Here is a 6,000-nt window from a genome sequence, read left to right as displayed (position 1 = left end):
GACCGTGTGTATGCAACAGTTTCGGTCAAAATCCGTCGGACAAAATCTGTCGGAAAAAATCCAAGGGATTTGGTTGTCAGAATGTCCGACCGTGTGTACAAGGGCTAAGATTGCTCTGTATTTGGCTCCATCCATCTTCCCATCAACTCTGACCAGCTTCCCTGTCCCTGCTGAAGAAAAGCATCCCCACCACATGATGCTGCCACCATCATGTTTCACGGTGGGGATGGTGTGTTCATGTTGATGCGAAGTGTTAGTTTTTCACCACACATACCGTTTTGCTTTTAGGCCAAAAAATTCTATTTTGGTCTCATCTGACCAGATCACCTTCTTCCATATGTTTTCTGTGTCCCCCACATGGCTTTGCAAACTGCAAACAGGACTTCTTTTGGCTTTCTTTCAACAATGGCTTTCTTCTTTTCACTCTTCCATAAAGGGCAGATTTGTGGAATGCACGACTAATGACACGCGCACACACAATTGGAAATTTGGCCAGCAAAAGACTGATGAGAGCTTTTCGTCGGAAAATGTGACTGTGTGTATGCTCCATCAAACTTTTGCTGGCCGATTTCCCGCCAGAAAAAGATTGAGAGCAGGTTCTCTATTTTTCAGTCGGAAAAAGTTTTGATTGGAAATTCCAATCGTCTGTAGCAATTCTGACACGCAAAATCCCTACGCATGCTCGGGAAACAATTTGACGCATGCTCGGAAGCATTGAACTTCATTTTCTCGGCTCGTCGTAGTATTGAACGTCACCACGTTCTTGACGGTCAAAAGTTCAGCGAACTTTTGTGTGACCGTTTGTTTGCAAGCCAAGCTTGAGCGGAATTCCGTTGGAAAAACCATCCAAGATTTTTCCGATGGAAAATCCACTCGCGTGCACGCAGCATAATAGTTGTCCTGTGGACAGATTCTCCCACCTGAGCTGTGGATCTCTGCAGCTCCTCCAGAGTCACCATGGTCCTCTTGGCTGCTTCTCTGATGAATGCTCTCCTTGCCCGGCCGGTCAGTTTAGGTGGACGGCCATGTCTTGGTAGGTTTGCGGTTCTGCCATACTCTTTCCATTTTCCGATGATGGATTGAACAGAGCTCCGTGAGATGTTCAAAGCTTGGGAGATTTTTTTTATAACCTAACCCTGCTTTATACTTCTCCACAACTTTATCCCTGACCTGTCTGGTGTGTTCCTTGGTCTTCATGATGTTGTTTGTTCACTAAGGTTCTCTAACAAACCCCTGAGGGCTTCAAAGAACAGCTGTATGTATACTGAGATTAAATTACACACAGTTGGACTCTATTTACTAATTAAGTGAAGGCTGGTTCCCCTAGATTTTAGATAGGGGTAGCAGAGTAAAGGGGGCTAAATACAAATGATACAACTTTTCAGATATGTATTTGTAAAGAATTTTGAAAAACATCATTTTCCTTCCACTTCACAATTATGTGCCACTTTGTGTTGGTCCATCACATAAACCCCCCCCCCCCCCAAAAAAAAATAATAATAACTTTTTGGTTGTAACATGACAAAATGTGGAAAATGTCAAGGAGTATGAATACTTTTTCAAGGCACTGTACTCACCTCACTTCTTCACATTCCCTTGCTCCTCTGTATATGGCAACAATAACTTCCTGGGTATAGAGGAACATGGGTCCTGTCATGGTACCCAGGCCTGGTAGCCTGTATCTTGGTCCATTCACTGTCACATGGCAGTAAATGATGTCATTGTCCTGCTTGGTCGCGGGCACATCCAAGCGCCATCTGCAGAAATGAAAGAGCTGCAAGGAAGTGAAGCTTAGGAAAGTATATGAGGGTTGGGCGATGCCCTGCCCAGAGACACTGCCACCTAGTCCTGTATGGGCAGGATGACCGTGTCCCTTCAACACCCTACCTAGATCATTGCAAAAAGATTAAGAATTCGGTGACACCAATCTCTGTAGTAAACCATTGCTAAATTTAGGCAGCTTTAATGATGATCGGAATCAATCAGTTTTCACCACTTAGATACTAAAGTAGTTTATTTGTACCTAGAAAATGCTCACCTACATGAAGCAATCCAGGAATTCTCCCCCAGGCCACATAGCTGTATTTTAACATTTTTGGTGTTTGAATGAAGGATATAGGGAGAGATGGAGCTAATCTTCTGGCCGCTCCTTGTGTTTCAGTTGGAACCAGAAATTCAGATGATGAGCTGAGATTGGAGCTGAACAGAAGTCTGGAGACCCAACAGAACCTGACCCAAATGCTGGAAGACACCAGACAGAGGGTGACCTGTCTGAGAAGAGCCATCCTGGTGTCAGGTCCATCTTTTTAAATAATAATTACACCAAGAAAAAACAAAAAAAAAACTATAAAATAAACTTTAAGAAATATAGTTTGAGATGGCTAAATTAAAAGCACACAAGGCATAATAAATTATAAAAGTGCAACGATAAGTTAATAATGGATAAAAAAAAAAAAAATACATGGTTGTTCCATTAGGTATAAATATTATTACAGACTTAGTGTGTGGGCTCCGGTGTGTGGGCTCCGGTGGACTCCGGTGGACTTTTTTTCCCCAAAAGTCCGGCTGACTTAGAAAGTAGTTTTGACTCAAAAATTGTCCGCTGGACTGCGAGTCCGGCGGACAATCCGGCCGCGTGTGTGCTAGTCCGCCGGACTTTTGAAATGAATGGACTTTTTTGAACACTTCAGGTAGACAGGACTAGCGCAGGAGGTCAATGTTGCCGCCTCCATGGGCGAGATTGACACCTCGCTGGGCCCATCACCTGGTAAGGACTTAAAGGGGAATCCCTATGCTGAAAAAATGGCGTGGGGGTCCCCCCCAAAGCCAATATCAGACCCTTATCCAAGCATGCAGCCTGGCCAGTCAGGAAAGGGGGTGGAGACAAGCGAGCACTTTGGGTAAGGGGGGGGCCACCCCAAAGCACCTTGTCCCCATGTTGATGAGGACAAGGGCCTCTTCCCGACAACCCTGGCCAGTTGTTGTCGGGGTCTGCGGGCGGGGGGATTATCAGAATCCGGGAGCCCCCTTTAATAAGGGGACCCCCAGATACTGGCCCCCCACCCTATGTGAATGAGTATGGGGTACAATGTACCCTTACCCATTCACCTTGTGAAAAAAATGTAAAAGAAAACACCACACAAGGGTTTAAAATAATTTATTGCACAGCTCCAGGGGTCTTCTTCCGTCTTGGGGGATCTTCCCACCGGACTCCTCTGCTATCTTCTGCTAGCTATTTTACTAGCGGAGGAGCCCAGCTTTCTTCTTCGTCGCCGCCCAGGGTCTTCTTCCGACTTTGGGGGTCTTGTCCCCCTCTTCGGGGGTCTTTCCCCCCCTCTTCGGTTCTTCTTGCCGGGCCTCCGCTCCTTCTTCCAGCTCTTTTACTAGCGGTGGCCTGGTCTTCTGTCACCGCCGCCGCCTTCTCTTCTTCTTGTTCTTCTTCTTCTTGTTCCTTGAGATGTTGAGATGTTGACTCGACGCTCTCTCTGGCCGCAATGACAGGGACGTGTTGCACGGTGACTCATATAGGGACAATGGGCGGGGTCACCGGGTGATGTCCCCACCCATTATGATGTCACAGTCCCAGCATCCTCTGGGACTGTGACATAAGAATGAGCGGGGACATCACCCGGTGAGCACGCCCATTGTCCGAATATAAGTTGCCGTGCAACACGTCCCTGTCATTATGGCCAGAGACAGCGTCGAGTCAACATCTCAAGGAACAAGAACAGAATAAGAGAAGGCGGCGACAGAAGACCAGGCCACCGCCAGTAAAAGAGCTTGAAGAAGGAGCGGAGGCCCGGCAAGAAGAACCGAAGAGGGGGACAAGATCCCCGAAGTCGGAAGAAGAGGCAGCGGCAACAGAAGACCGGGCCACCGCTAGTAAAAGAGCTAAAGGAAGAAGCGGAGGCCCGGCAAGAAGAACCGAAGAGGGGGACAAGACCCCCAAAGTCTGAAGAAGACCCCCGAAGCTGTGCAATAAATTATTTTAAAACCTTGTGTTGTTTTATTTAAATTTTTTCACCAGGTGAATGGGTAGGGGTACATTGTACCCCATACTCATTCACATAAGGTGGGGGGCCGGTATATGGGGGCCCCCTTATTAAAGGCAGCTCCCGGATTACGATAAGCCCCTTGCCCGCAGACCCCGACAACCAATGGCCAGGGTTGTCGGGAAGAGGCCCTTGTCCTCATCAACATGGGGAAAAGGTGCTTTGGGGTGGGAGGGCCGCAGGGCCCCCCTTACTCAAAGCACCCCCCCATGTTGAGGGCACGTGGCCTGGTACGGCTCAGGAGGGGAGCGGTCGCTCGTCCCCACCCCCTTTCCTGACCAGCTGGGTTGCGTGCTCGGATAAGGGTCTTATATGGACCTTGGGGGGACCCCACGCCATTTTTTCGGCGTAGGGCTTCCCCTTTAAGTCCATACCAGGTGACGGGGCCAGCGACGTGTCAATATCGTCCATGGAGGCGGCGACATTGACCTCCTGTGCTAGTCCCGGCTACCTGGAGCCCGGTTCAAAATGAACGGGCTTTCCTTCGTATGTGGGCAAGTCCATTAATTTTCAAAAGTACGGCGGACTCCCGCCATAGTCGGGTTGTGTGTGGGCAGGTCCGCTCGTTTGGAAAGTCCGGCAGACTTTCCGGCGGTTTGTCCGCCAGACTAAGTCTGCCGGATAGTCTGACCGTGTGTACGCGGCATTACAGCTATTTTCTAATTTGCTTTTTTCATATAGGCATTAGCCCTTGTACACACGGTTGGACATTCCGACAACCAAATCCGTCGGATTTTGTCCGAAACTGTTGCATACACACGGTCGGACAAAGTTGACGGAAAGTCTGATCGTACGTAACGTGATGACGTTATTTGGTTACGACGGGACTACGTTCACACTAGTAGCCAATAGCTTTGGTGAAGGAATTTGATCTGAGCATGCGTGGCACTTTGTTCGATCGAAATTCTCTACACATGATCGGAGTATGTCCTATCGGAGCATTTTGTCTGAAAATTTTACCAACAAGTTGGAAAACTTGGTCCGTCAGATACTCCAACGGAAACAGTCCGGTGGAGACCGCACACAGTCGGAATATCCGACAAACCGGTCCGATCGGACACATTCTGTTGGAATCTCTGACCGTGTGTACAAGGGCTTAGACATGTTTGGTTTGATTTGATTTGATCGAACCTCGGATGAAATTTGCGTTATTCAGTGATTCATAGTTATGTTATATTATATTTAATTATATATATATATATATATATATATATATATATATATATACACACACATACATATAAAGTGCCTTGTAAAAGTATTCACCCCCCTTGGCATTTTTCATGTTTTGTTGCCTCACATCCCGGAATTAACATGGATTGGTTGAGGATTTGCATCATTTAATTTACAGAACATGCCCACAACGTTGAAGATTTTTTTTTCTATTGTGAAGCAAACAACAAATAACAGAAAAAGTCAATGTGCATAACTATTCACCCCCTAAAGTCAATACTTTGTAGAGCCATCTTTTGCGGCTATCACAGCTCCAAGTCGCTTTGGATAAGTCTCTATGAGCCATATCTTACCACTGGGATTTTTGCCCATTCCTTCTCCTTGCAAAATTGCCCCGGCTCCTTCAAGTTGGATGGTTTGCGCTTGTAAACAGCAATCTTTAAATCTGACCACAGATTTTCTATTGAATTGAGGTCTGTGCTTTAACTAGGCCATTCCAACACATTTCCATGTTCCCCCTTAAACCACTCAAGTGTTGCTTTAGCCGTGTGTTTAGGGTCATTGTCCTGCTGGAAGGTGAACCTCCATCCTAGCCTCAAATCACACACAGAGCGCTACAGGCTTTGCTCAAGAATATCCCTGTATTTAGCACCATCCATCTTTCCCTCAACTCTGACCAGTTTCCCAGTCCCGGCTGCTGAAAAAAATCCCCAAAGCATGATGCCACCACCACCATGTTTCACAGTGGGGATGGTGTTCTTTGGGTGATGTGATG

The sequence above is a fragment of the Lithobates pipiens genome, unplaced genomic scaffold, assembly GCF_037356315.1.
Source record: "Lithobates pipiens isolate NorthernLeopardFrog02 unplaced genomic scaffold, aLitPip1_a1.2 Scaffold_119, whole genome shotgun sequence".
NCBI lineage: Eukaryota > Metazoa > Chordata > Amphibia > Anura > Ranidae > Lithobates > Lithobates pipiens.
Note: the sequence above shows the minus strand (reverse complement) of the source record.